This window comes from Macrobrachium nipponense, chromosome 17 (genome assembly GCF_015104395.2).
Source record: "Macrobrachium nipponense isolate FS-2020 chromosome 17, ASM1510439v2, whole genome shotgun sequence".
NCBI lineage: Eukaryota > Metazoa > Arthropoda > Malacostraca > Decapoda > Palaemonidae > Macrobrachium > Macrobrachium nipponense.
In genome coordinates this window covers 78397208-78411118 of record NC_087210.1, presented here as the reverse complement: position 1 = coordinate 78411118, position 13911 = coordinate 78397208, and the positions used below count along the sequence as shown (strand labels likewise).

At 37.9% G+C, this 13911-nt stretch overlaps 1 long non-coding RNA gene across 1 annotated transcript in view; it reads left to right on the top strand.

Annotated features, from left to right (window-relative positions):
- The first annotated feature begins 307 nt into the window (after positions 1–307).
- The window catches only part of LOC135196349 (uncharacterized), a 99796-nt gene continuing 86192 nt past the window's right edge, over positions 308–13911 (top strand). Inside the window, exon 1 of the long non-coding RNA XR_010310389.1 lies at positions 308–734. This is a non-coding gene — a long non-coding RNA (uncharacterized LOC135196349). The remainder of the gene's footprint in view (positions 735–13911) is intronic.

The window sequence follows — 13911 nt, the reverse complement described above, 5'->3', positions numbered from 1 at the left end:
GCTCCTGATTATTGTACCAAAACTGACTCGCCTCACTACAGAAACTCCTCCAATCAACACTGGTCTTTGATGAAATATTTAAATACTTAACAATTGGGCAATGTTTCCAAAATTCACTCAAAAACTGACAAAGAAAAATCATCAACTCCATACCGGCAAATTGATTATTACTAGCTAATCTGTCTAAAAACCACTGTTGCGACCCCGTATCCCAATTCCCAAACCTTTCGCCGGGTGCTGTCTAAATTTAACCCATCCTAGGAAGAAACATAACATAGGTCTATTGGTTAGGAAGAGATATGGCATAGGTCTCTTTGTTTTCAACAAACCATCTCAACATAGGCCTACCTTAGACACCCGTTCAACTTCCCTGGGCGGAAATTACACTCAGCTTCATAACAATGGAATCGAGGATTCTTGTTTCGCGTAAGTATTCCAAGATTTGCGGAATATTCTCAAAATACCATATAAAAATTTCAGGAATCACAAAGAGGGACAACCACTCAGCTCGTTAGCCGTCTCTAAAATGGCCGCCGCGACGAACATGCAATCATCACGTGAAGTGTTAAATGACGGAAACTGATAGCTATGATCGTGTAAGAAGAGGCATTCGTACTTCGTACCTATAGAGTATACGTTCAAGGTTTGACAGTACTCTTTTATAGTGCTCGGAAGGACAAAGGAACTTAGCTGAAGCTCCCCATGTGTATTGCAACAATTCTCACTTGCAGAAGGTAAGGTCTGCTTTTGTTAGATACTGACATATTTTCATAAAGTAGGCGAACAGAGTCTCCTATTTCTACTATATACTGTGACGGCAAAGTACCAAGAATTGTGACAATAGTTAAAAAAAAAAAAAGATGCTAGCTACATGTTACGCAATCATAGAATCATAATTAGGCATTTTGCATTACAGGATCCAGTTAAGAGTAAGAGACGTGCTTTAGCGATATATCCAACCCCCAAATAGTATTAGTGAGAAGTTTTCATTCAACAGCTTTTGACAACCTTAACCTTAAACGTGAAGAATCACTAACCTTCAACAAGTATCATCTACAGCTTAGATTAACTTTAAATTTTATATATTTTTTAGGTTTGTACTAGACTATGCCAAGGTTAGAACTGGTATGTAGTACCATAGCTTACTTAGGCCAGTAAGGGTAGCCCAAACTACTCCCATTCATTTGTGGGCTATAGGGTAAATGACCGAAGTGCGACCAGTTCACTCGAAAAAGCCAACATTTTTCACTCGATGTTTAATTGGTGAAATAACCATATAATTAAATCTTTAAGCATACCATTCAAAAGTTAGAAGTTTTGTCAACAAAATGAAGTATATGAAACCGCCATACGAACCAAAATAAACATGTGAAGTCTTCGAAAACTATGTGTTCAAGGTAGTTTTTAAATCCAATATGGCATATCGTCGAATCTAGGCAGTTCGTCTCCAGAATGGCTGCCACGGCCTTCCCAGCGCTTAGTTGAACAATAGTTGCGTAATATGTAACGTTTGTTGATATTTCTCAAGATTGTAGTTGTAATCAGTGCAATAAAACAATATTTTGTTGCCTATACAGCCAAGGGAACTGGCATGAATATATGGTGACCGGCACATCAATGTCTGCATTTCTTTCGCTCTATTTATCTCCATCTTCACACACACACAAAACAACATCATGTCTAAGTAGAACCAACCTACTTTCCAATTCATGCGGTGCCCACAGGAGCGCAATTGACGCTAAAGTTATATTTTACCAGATTTACGAACATGTCCAATATATCCAAGCCTTCATTTACCTATCATCAGTATCTCATTCATGTATGGAACTCCCCTTATGGTACCATTTCATACTCTCTTGGGATGTGACTTAATATTCTTCTTAAAGTTTTACTCTCGCCTCGATAGCCTTCTAGACATGGTTTCATTGCCATACCATGATTTATTTTCGAATTATTTTTACAACTTTTGTTGTTAGGATGTGGACTCCATCTGTCTTGTCTTAACAATGAAACGTTACATTGAGAAACCGTAGGTTTCCTTCTTTCATGCGTGTTAACTTTAACATGTTTGTATATAAACAATGCAGCTTTAAATTAAAGGAAGAATTGATTTACGTAAAATCTTCATTTATAGTGCCAGTTAGTCTACAACTATTATAGGTTGGGAGGGAGAAAACTGTAAGTGTAAATCTTATCTCCCGCTTGTCCACTTAGTATAATGGTGTTAGACAGCGAAAGATTGTATGTTCTTTCTTACGACTGTTATTCGTAAGCATTGTGGGTTCTACTTTTCTTCTCGTCTACGTTATATCTAGTTGGTTCTTCTTTAGAATAAGGGAGATGGCTCAAACGGATGATGTTTAAACTTAACAGCTTTATTTCTTAACTCCATCACTGGAGTAGAGAGAAAATTTGGTCGGACAACCGAAATGCTCCAAGAAGAGGTCCATTGGAGGACGAAACTGTTGGGCATTTTCTGAGATATACCTTTTTTCATTTTCCTATGTGGAATACATCTGATAATATATATCTATATATATATATATATATATCTATATATATTATATATATATATATATATATAGTATATATATATATATATATATATGATATATAGATATTATGGTATAGTGTAAATAATGATTATTAGGTACCAAAAAAAATTAAAAGGTTAACATGTATACATGAAGATTATTGTAATAGGTAACCCGATTAAGAATAGTTGTTACCCTGTAATTGTAGTTCGTTTCGCTTTTGCGAAAGACTGGTTGTCTCTTCTTACGACTGTCATTCGTAAGCATTCTGGTTCCTTCTTTCTCCTATGTGATATCTTAGTAGAGTGGTTCTTCTTAAAGTAAAGGAGATGATTCAAACGGATAAGTTGATAACAGTAGAACAACTTTATTTCTGAACTCCATAACAAGAGAGACAGTTCGGTCGTGAGACCGTTAATTCCGTTTTATCGCTAGAAATGAACTGCCGTATTAGAGCATCACATTGATAGCGAAACATTAGCTATCTCAGCGATTCACATAAAAACATACGTAGTCCGCCGGCTCGGAAGTTACAAGTTTCCGGCGCAGGTTAACAGGTCAACCGCTTCCCATGGAAGGTGTTATGAAAAGTTGACAATATACAAAACGATGACATTTTCAAACAAACTTAAACCAGGCTACTGCAGGCATTGCATAGCATGATCTAGATTTGCCTTGGTCATGTAGGACGCTCCTAATTCGCCAAAGACCCCACAGGTCATGGATTCTATTTACAGATATATATAATTATCTGTTTATATAATGTTATTTATTACATTAGGCTCGGTCAGCTACCATTCAAGCCTTGAATAACAAAAGTTACGTTAAAAATGGTTTCTTAGGAGTGTGCTCGTAACATATATTTTAGATATAATCATAACAAGCGATTAAATGCATAAAAAGGTTCTGTTACATACCCTTCTTGGACATATTCATAAACAAAGATAAATGCATGGAAAATATATGTCCATGTTTGATAATAATAATTATTAGGTACCAAAAAAAATCAAAAGGTTAACATGTATACTTGATGATTATGATAATAGGTAACCTGATTAAGAATAGCGGTTACTGGTAGATTATGGTAATAGGTAACCTGATTAAGAATAGCGGTTACTGGTAGATTATGGTAATAGGTAACCTGATTAAGAATAGCGGTTACTGGGTAAACAAAAACATGATCATGGATAATTGTTAAAGAGTACTTGTCACTCCTTATAATAGATAAATATAATGGTACAATTGTATAATAGTATAAGTGTGCACAGATTAATACATAGGGCTGGTATATTTTATTAGGTGCCCGAAAAATACTTTTAGGAGTATATTAATATCTATATATATTGGGCTACAATATTTTATTAGGTGCCCGAGAGATACTTTAACTGTTCAAATGCAAAGGCGTGAGTCTTTCTTGTCCTACATTTTGCCAGCGTACAGACCGCTTTTCACACACAACACAATTCCAGACAATTTTCCTAGGCACCAAATGAAATGGCCAGTTTCAGGCGGCCCTGAACGTATACGCCTTGAGCGCAACAGGTACGTCATCTGGACGTGACAACACATTTCCTTGGAGATCCTTCTGTGTACGCCTCAACCTACACCAAGCAAAGATGTTAACGGCGATAATCAATATAGCCGTCACGCTAAACACGGCCAGCAGCACGTAGTAACAAAGATTTTCTCCACCTGCATAAGTCGGTGACGCGTGGTTCATCTCAGCCAGTTGCGTCAAACGATGAGCCACCCGCGCGTTGTATGGGAGAGGTAGTGATGGGATAATTGTAGTCGCCCAGGTATAGTTCGCAAAATACGTCTTCTCACGTATTATCGTGTTGACCCCTCTGACGGTGTAGTTTGTAGATGTCCCCGTAGTCATCAGCTGCTACAAAGACTTGGGAATGGGTGGTGGTCCCGTCCGGGCATTCGACTTGAAAACCGTCTTTGTCGTATCGGATCCAGGAGCCATTATTCGTTCTGTAATTGAACTTATTACTGTAAAAGGGATAAAGTTTCCTCAGACAACCTTCGCGTGTATGAGAGAGAGAGCCGTTTAGCACTATGCCTAACTCACATGAATCCATTGATATAGGATAGAATTCAAAAGAGTCAGCTGTACAAACTTTATTATTCATGGCTTCCGAAAAGTGAGTGAGTTTATCTAAGTCTTTAATGACTGTAAATGATTTCCTATCAGGAGAAATCAGAACATGTCCCGTCAAATTGGATATTACTGGACTTGAGTTATTCGTCATGAAAGTTGGAAACGGTGCTATTTTGTATGATTGCCAAGCATCGGAAGAATCTAAAGGAATAGTGATCATAATCCTATAATTTTCAACGCTGACTGATATTAGGCTATGATAAAACTCTACTTTATGTGCGTCTAATAAAGGAATATAACCTAGTTTCTCCCGTCCGTTCTCTAAAGTTAAAGTCAGATCCTTAATAGGCATAAGGTGTGGAGATAACACACCTTTTGTTGCTAACATAATAGCTTCTACATAGTCCTTTGATTTCTCAATAAAATGTGATATTTTGGTACGGATATGATCTATTTTCGAACTATAATAAGCTAACGTAGCCAGCAAGTGTTGAACTTCCATAATCTGATCGATATTACTAGAATGTTCCTTCACCAAACTCATTATTTGATTGATTGAGGATAACTGGCTGCGAAGTTCGGACAAAGCTAATTCGGTTTTGTGTTGCAAAAACTCAATTCTTTTATTTTGATTATTTATCTTAAGGCGATTTGAAATTCCTAAGCCCAGACTCGCAACGGATCCTAAGATGTTTAGTCCAGCCAAAATAAGCGGGTTGCAACGTTCTAGAGTATTGTGCCGCGCAGACCACATCAGCAAGTCACGAGCAAGTTCCTCTGCCTCAGCAGTTTTATTTTGCACATCGTAAGATAACATTTCCGCGACGCTTAGGGTTTGAGCTAGCGAAATCTCTGAGTTAGCATGGAAATGACGTTGGTGCATGTCCCTCAACGAAACAGCAAACCTCAACAGGTCATTCTTTAGGTTAAGGACGTCATCTTCAGGCAAAAAGATAGCTTGCATATCCACTTCTATGACTATATTACTCGACACAATAAAAATGTCTTCTGTTCTTTCGATAATCGAGCCATGATTAAATTCTATTTCTTTCGTCTTAGCGCTCTTTCCATACAACAAAGATGTCTGAACACACAATATCACTCCTAACAATAACAGATTCATTTTGGAAACCTGCAATGAGTAAAATATATGTAATAACTCATGTTGAAGAATATGTTTACATACAAATATGATATATTATAATATATATTATATATATATCATATATATATATATATATATATCTATATATATCAAATATATTATATATATACAAGTTTCATAAATACAACCATTTTTTCCCTCACTCCATCTACCTTTCTTTAGATTCTGATATGTGCCAATGGAACTATTCTCATATCAGTGGGTTGGGATACATTTTGAACCCTAAATCTATTGGCCGTTAATGTTTCTAAAATGTTATACAGGCCTTCAAACTTAGGTGTCAGTTTGTAATTTAGACCTTTACGTACGTATACTTGTATGTATGCCTTATCGCCCACGGCATATGGTCTAGTTGGCTTAGCTATTTTATCATGATTTCTTTTCATTATAATTTGTGCTTCTTCTAGATTCTTACGAAGTATATTATATCGACTTATGCTTGCATCCATAACATCCTTAAGAGGATTTGATAAATTAATTGTAGGCGTTAATACATGGAAAGGTGTTCTAGCTGGGATACCGTACAGTGCCTCGTGCGGTGTCATTTTAATAGATACATGATATGAGTGATTAAGTGTGCTTAGTACCGCAGGTATGGCAATGTCCCAGTTGGGGTCTGCCCCCCCTAAGGTGACCCTTAAAATGTTTAAAACCTTACGATTTGCCCTTTCCACTAGCCCATTAGACTCTGGGTGATAGATCATGGTATTGATATTCTTTATGCAAAGGAATTCGCACAAGGAGTTAAGGAAATGATTATTAATTCTCCGCCAGAGTCAGATATGATTGTGTGTGGAATTCCATGTTTACAAATGTAGCACTCGTAAAACTTTCTAGCGCACTCGACTGCGGTTTTTGTTATAAGCGCTATCAGTTCTGTATATCGAGTCAAGGCATCTATGATTACTAGGAGGTGCTTATTTCCTCTGTCTGACTCGTAAAACCCTGTTAATAAATCTAAGTGTACTCTTTCAAAGGGTTGATTTGGCACGGGGTAAGCCCCTAGGCTGACAGGTGTCTTCGTGTGCCCTTTGTATTCTTGACAAGTGCGACAATTTGCTATGTGCTTTTTTATATCTGTAAACATCGTATGCCAATAAAATAAAGATTTGGCTTTCTGTGACATGATGGAAAAACCCGGGTGTCCATGCAGTGGATTTTCATGCAACCATTTTAAGACAGTGGGTATGAGTGAGATAGGTACCACCACCTGGTTGTTATTCAACTGTGTGTTGCGGGTTTTCCTCGTCACGGATCTACACAGGATATTATCTTTGATTATATAATTCTGCTGCTTATACTTTATATATTCCTTTTCCTTCGGATTTCCGTTTAACGCATTTATGATTTTTTCTATTTGCTGATCTTTTCTTTGTTCCGTCTGTAATAGTTCAGCACTCCAGGCCAGATCTTCCTGTTCAGATATAGTTTTAACAATGGGCGTGGAGGTTGAGATATCTATTAATTCAGCTAATGGCTCTGTACAAGATGACGAGGGGTTGCGTGATAATGCGTCAGCAATGATATTTGCTTTCCCAGGTAAATACCCGATCCTCGCGCCAAAGTCTTGGATGATCATGTGCCACCGAGTTCGCTTAGGGCTGTGACTAAAGCCTTTAAAGAAGTCGGTTGGGGGCTTATGATCATTGAGAACCTTGACGGGATAACCGTATATTATGAATTTAAAATGCACTAGTGAATTAACAATAGCGAGCCCTTCCTTGTCTATTACTGCATATTTACTTTCGGAAGGTCTCAGTTTACATGAATAAAAAGCTATAGGGAAAAACTGTTTATCATATTGTTGAAGCAATACCCCACCTACTCCTAGGTCTGAGGCGTCTGTTGCTCTAAAGAATTCCTTACCGAAGTCAGGAAATTTCAAGATAGGAGAACTACACAGTTCATCTTTCAATTTATTGAACGCCTGTTGATGATTTTCAGACCATATGAAATCTACGCCCTTTTTTATAAGATCGGTTAGGGGAGCGGCTATGATTGAGTAGTTGCGTATAAAGCGGCGATAATAGCCACTACATCCGAGAAATTGCTGTATTCCCTTGACGTTAGTAGGTATCGGAAAGTTACGGATAGCCGATACCTTATCATGGACTACTTTAAGACCTTGACTAGACACCGTGAAACCTAAATAGACTAGTTCTGTTTTAAAAAATTCACACTTACTTATCTTTACCCTTAGGTTATGCTGCCTTAGTCTTTGTAGCACTTACTCTAATTTACGTAGATGTTCTTCTAAGGTATTAGAAAAGATTACTAGGTCGTCCATATAGGCATGTAGGATATCTCCTAACAAGTCTCAAAACACAATGTTTATCATTCTAGTAAAAGTTATAGGAGCACAACGTAAACCAAAAGGCATAAGCAAAAATTCATAATGTCCCCTGGCTGTGCTGAAGGCAGTGTATGGGACACTAGATTTGCCTTGGTCACGTAGGACGCTCCTAATTCGCCAATGACCCCACAGGTCATGGATTCTATTTACAGATATATATAATTATCTGTTTATATAATGTTATTTATTACATTAGGCTCGGTCAGCTACCATTCAAGCCTTGAATAACAAAAGTTACGTTAAACATGGTTTCTTAGGAGTGTGCTCGTAACATATATTTTAGATATAATCATAACAAGCGATTAAATGCATAAAAAGGTTCTGTTACATACCCTTCTTGGACATATTCATAAACAAAAATAAATGCATGGAAAATATATATCCATATTTGATAATAATAATTATTGGATACCAAAAAAAATCAAAAGGTTAAAATCAAAAGGTTAACATGTATACATGATGATCATAATAATAGGTAACCTGATTAAGAATAGCGGTTACTGGTATATTATGGTAATAGGTAACCCAACATCGTCCTCTCCCCCCTGGAGCTAACTACGTGGTATTTGCTTTGTTTAGCACTCCTTGAAAATTCGCTTGACCTTTCAAATACTGGCTAGACGGCCCAGGAACAGAGGTACCTGAAGCACGATTTGTTTGTTTCTACTGTTATCAACTTATCCATATGAATCATCTCCTTTACTTTAAGAAGAACCACTCTACTAAGATATCACATAGGAGAAAGAAGGAACCAGAATGCTTACGAATGACAGTCGTAAGAAGAGACAACCAGTCTTTCGCAAAAGCGAAATGAACTACAATTGGTGGCAGCGGTGGGATACTTTCTTCTTCCAACGGAATCTGATGGAAGCCTTTTAGTAAGTCCAAACTGGTAAAATATTTGTTCTGACCTAGTAGAGATAGAATATCATCAGTACATGGCACTGGGAATCGGTCAGGAATTGTTTCCTCATTTAAGCGACGAAAATCGACACATATCCGCCAAGTTCGATCTTTTTTCGGTACTACTATTAACGGAAAATTATACGGGCTGTTTGATTTCCTAATGACTCCTTCTTTTAGCATTTTACCTACTTCCTCACTTATCTCATTCTGAAATTTCATAGGAAGTCTGTATGTAGCCTTATTTGATGCTCGATGACATCCGTTTTTCCTAAGGTTCCATCCGTAGTGGAAAAACATCATGATATTCAGTTAAAAGATTCAAAAATTTATGCTGAATTTCTTCTTCTTGAATGTCCTTATTGATTTTGTTCTTTATAGATTGCAAAAGGGATTCATCCGCAACTGATTGAGCGTGGTTGATCTCAGCTACGGTAAGAATGCGATGTTTATAAACTTCCACATCCAAGATATGTTGATTTTTGTGGATTACTAAAGTGGTATTCAAATGATTACAGACTTCGATGTTACATTGTTGTTGTGAGCCGACTGTATAAATGGCTTGTGTAACGGATAATCCGTGTTTTCAGAGTGTCTGAAAGGATTAACATTTCAGAACCCGGCAAGGTTTTCTTTACACGCACTAATATGTTCGAAGTTACGTTCGGCTCGAGAATTTGCGTGCAAGCTGATATTACGGGCGAGCGAGAATTCTGTTGGGTCGCATGGATTATTTCTTGGTTTATGAGACAAGTGATTGGTTCTTCGATATATGTTACTACTCTGTCTGTCTCCTTATTATCTAAAACTGATTTTAGGGTATTAGAAGACTTATAGAATTTTCCTTTGATATACACGCCGTGTTTTGCAGGAGCTAAGGTAATATTTTGAGTGCCCATAGACGGGTATCCAATAATTACTGCGGGATACATATTAATGTTTTGTACAACGATAAAGGTATCGGAAAACGTGCGCTTACCGACCTTGTACTGAACATGAGTTACTCCTACCACATTTAATTCATTATTTCCTATACCCAAGAGTCTTACTCCGGACTTCTCTATAGGGAAGTTTGAAAAGAGTAAATGATGAGTCCTCAAATCCATGATATTACGTGGACTACCAGAATCAAAGAACAAGGTAAATGACTTATGGTCCAAATTTACTGCATGTAAGGTTGGGCATAACTCGTCTTGACTTATAATTGCGTGAATTTGTTGCAAATCTACGGGAACCTGCACAGATTTTTTGGATTCGGCCGTGTGTTTCATAGGAAAATCGATTGCCTCACAATGATCTGATAAATGATTAAACTGATTATTTGATACAAAAGATGTTGATATGGATGACCCAACATCGTCCTCTCCCCCCTTGGAGCTAATTACGGGGTATTTGCTTTGTTTAGCACTCCTTGAAAATTCACTTGACCTTGCAAGTACTGGCTAGACGGCCCAGGAACAGAGGTACCTGAAGCACGATTTGTTTGTTTCTGCTGTTGAGCAGCATTTCCGTTTGCTTGTTTCTTTTTATAGTACTGAGGACCCTTCTTTTTGTTTGCATTGGCAACTATTTGCGTGTTTGTAGGATTCTGCTGTTGATTCCGCGAGAAGCAACGATTATATGAATGAGTGGAACTATTATGTATTGAACAAAAATGCGTCCAACAGTCTGAAATCATGTGACCTGGTCGTTTACAGTTATAACAAACCATCCCTGCAGCGTGATTATTATTATGTACCACGTTTACTTGTTGTAGCTTATTCTCATTTTTTGCAAAAGCTTGAGTAAGCAAGGGATCAAGGTCAGTACATTTAGACATGTGTTCTTTGATTTGTTTATACACATCTAGTTCCATACTGTCAGGCGTTAGCTTTTTAACAAAATACCGCACAAAAGCTACAGGCAACATGACTGCCATACAGATTAAATATACCAAGTGTATGAAAACTCTCACAGCAATATTGGATCTTGTAACCCACGTGGAGTTACGTAAGTTTTCCTGATGTTCATTTAGCCGGTCGGCAATTACTGCCTCCCGTTCTACAACACTAGGCTGAGCCATAGAAGCTTGTTTACGCGTAGAACTCGAAGAACCCATAACTATATTTACCTCCAGGACCTTGAACAGGAAAAATTAGTGTCCTGAACCAAGTTAGTTTTACTTCTGGATTTTTGGTTTTATAGGTGTTCCTCTTGTATGCGTGTTTTTTCCGACTGATACGATTCCTAACTGTTTCACTAGCACTGTATAGATACGAACGTCCACTGCGCAAACGCATATTCAATATAAAATAAAAATGTGTTGCAAATAATAGGAAAATCCCCCCAAAAAGATCATATAAGTACAGATAATTTGATAAAGATATTATTCGGAGAATTCCTGCAAGAAAACGATTAGCAACAACGAGAAAAAAAAAAATCTGTGGGCGAGAACTCGTAGTTGAAGATTGATTCCTGTAATGAATGAAGATTAAGACTATATAACTCACCCCCAGAATACTGGACGATCGACTCCTGATGAACAACACTTCACTGAGAAAAAACCTGAATAGATAAAATTCTACTTAGCTCTAGGTTATATGGGGAAGGATTGTTGACATCCGATGACGTCAGTCTCTCTTTCTCTCGCGTCGGAAGTCGTGATGATGTCACAGTCTCCTCCCGTCCTCGCGTTGCATGAAGAAGCCCAAGTCTTGATGACGTCACAGCCTCCCTCTTCTCGCGTTGCTTCCTCTTGGCCTATTCTGCACGTACTTGCTTGTTATCGCGCGTTGTTTCCTTTATTTGTTTCTTCTTTCTGTTGATGTTCGATGCTGCTCCGCGTCCGGTTTTGATTCTTGGAGTCATGTGATAACAGTCACTCAAACGTCGATGTCGATGCTTGTATGCTTCTCGATGAAGGACATATCTTCGTCTTCATAAAATGTTTACAGTTGCGTTGATTGAAGATCCCGTTTCCTCAGTTTATTATTGACTTAAAGCTGGAAGTTGATGTTTCAAGTTCTTCGGTCGGCTGATATGGTTCTTGTTAATGTTATTCTTCTTGGGTTCTGCCACCAATTGTAGTTCGTTTCGCTTTTGCGAAAGACTGGTTGTCTCTTACGACTGTCATTCGTAAGCATTCTGGTTCCTTCTTTCTCCTATGTGATATCTTAGTAGAGTGGTTCTTCTTAAAGTAAAGGAGATGATTCAAACGGATAAGTTGATAACAGTAGAACAACTTTATTTCTGAACTCCATAACAAGAGAGACAGTTCGGTCGTGAGACCGTTCCATTTTATCGCTAGAAATGAACTGCCATATTAGAGCATCACGTTGATAGCGAAACATTAGCTATCTCAGCGATTCACATAAAAACATACGTAGTCCGCCGGCTCGTAAGTTACAAGTTTCCGGCGCAGGTTAACAGGTCAACCGCTTCCCATGGAAGGTGTTATGAAAAGTTGACAATATACAAAACGATGACATTTTCAAACAAACTTAAACCAGGCTACTGCAGGCATTGCATAGCATGATCTAGATTTGCCTTGGTCACGTAGGACGCTCCTAATTCGCCAATGACCCCACAGGTCATGGATTCTATTTACAGATATATATAATTATCTGCTTATATAATGTTATTCATTATATGGTATAATGTAAATAATGATTATTAGGTACCAAAAAAAATTAAAAGGTTAACATGTATACATGAAGATTATCGTAATAGGTAACCCGATTAAGAATAGTTGTTACCCTGTAATGATACATAACATGATCATGGATAACTGTTCAAGAGTATTTGTTACTCTTTGTAAAGATATAAAGATAACATATGATTGTGCACAAGATATAGATTCCTGGTACGTACACGCACCAACAGTTTAATATATAGGGCTTCAATATTTTATTAGGTGCCCGAAAGATACTTTTATGTATTTTAATATATAGGGCTACAATATTTTATTAGGTGCCCGAAAGATACTTTTAACTGCTCATATATTAAAAAATATATATAAATGCAAAGGCTTGGAGTCTCATGTCCTACGTATTGCCAGCATACAGACCGCTTTTCACACACAACACAATTCCAGAATTTTCCTCGGAGTCAGGTGAAATGGCCAGTTTGAGATGGCTCTGAAAGTAAACGCTTTTAATGCAACAGGAGTGTTGTCTGGAGGCGGCAGAACGTTCCTTTGAAGATCCATTTGTGTTCACCTCAACCTACGCCAAGCAAAGATGTTAACGGCGATAATAATCATTACCGTAACACAAAACATGGCTAGCAGCACGTAGAAACGAAGATTTTCTCCTCCTGCATAAGTCGGTGACGTGTGGTCCATCTCAGCCAGTTGCGTCAAACGATGAGCCACCTTCGCGTTGCATGGGAGAGGTAGTGATGGGATAACTGTAGTCGCCCATGTAAAGTTGGCGAAAAATGCACGTTCGCGGATTATAGTGTTAACCCCGCAGACCGTGTAGTTCGTAGACGTCCCGGTACATCCATCGGCTGCGACAAAGACCTGAGAGTGGGCTGTGGTCCCGTCCGGACATGCCACTTCAAAGCCTTCCTTGTCGTATCGGATCCACGAGCCGTTGTTCAGTCTGTAATTGAACTTATTACCGTCAAAAGGATAAAGTTTTTTCAGACAACCTTCGTGTGTATGGGAGAGAGAACCGTTTAGCACTATGCCTAACTCACATGAATCCATTGATATAGGATGGAATTCAAAAGAGTCAGCTGTACAAACTTTATTATTCATGGCTTCTGAACAATGAGTGAATTTATCTAAGTCTTTAATGACTGTATATGAGGAAATCAATACGTGTCCCGTCAAATTGGATATTACTTGACTTGAGTTATTCGTCAT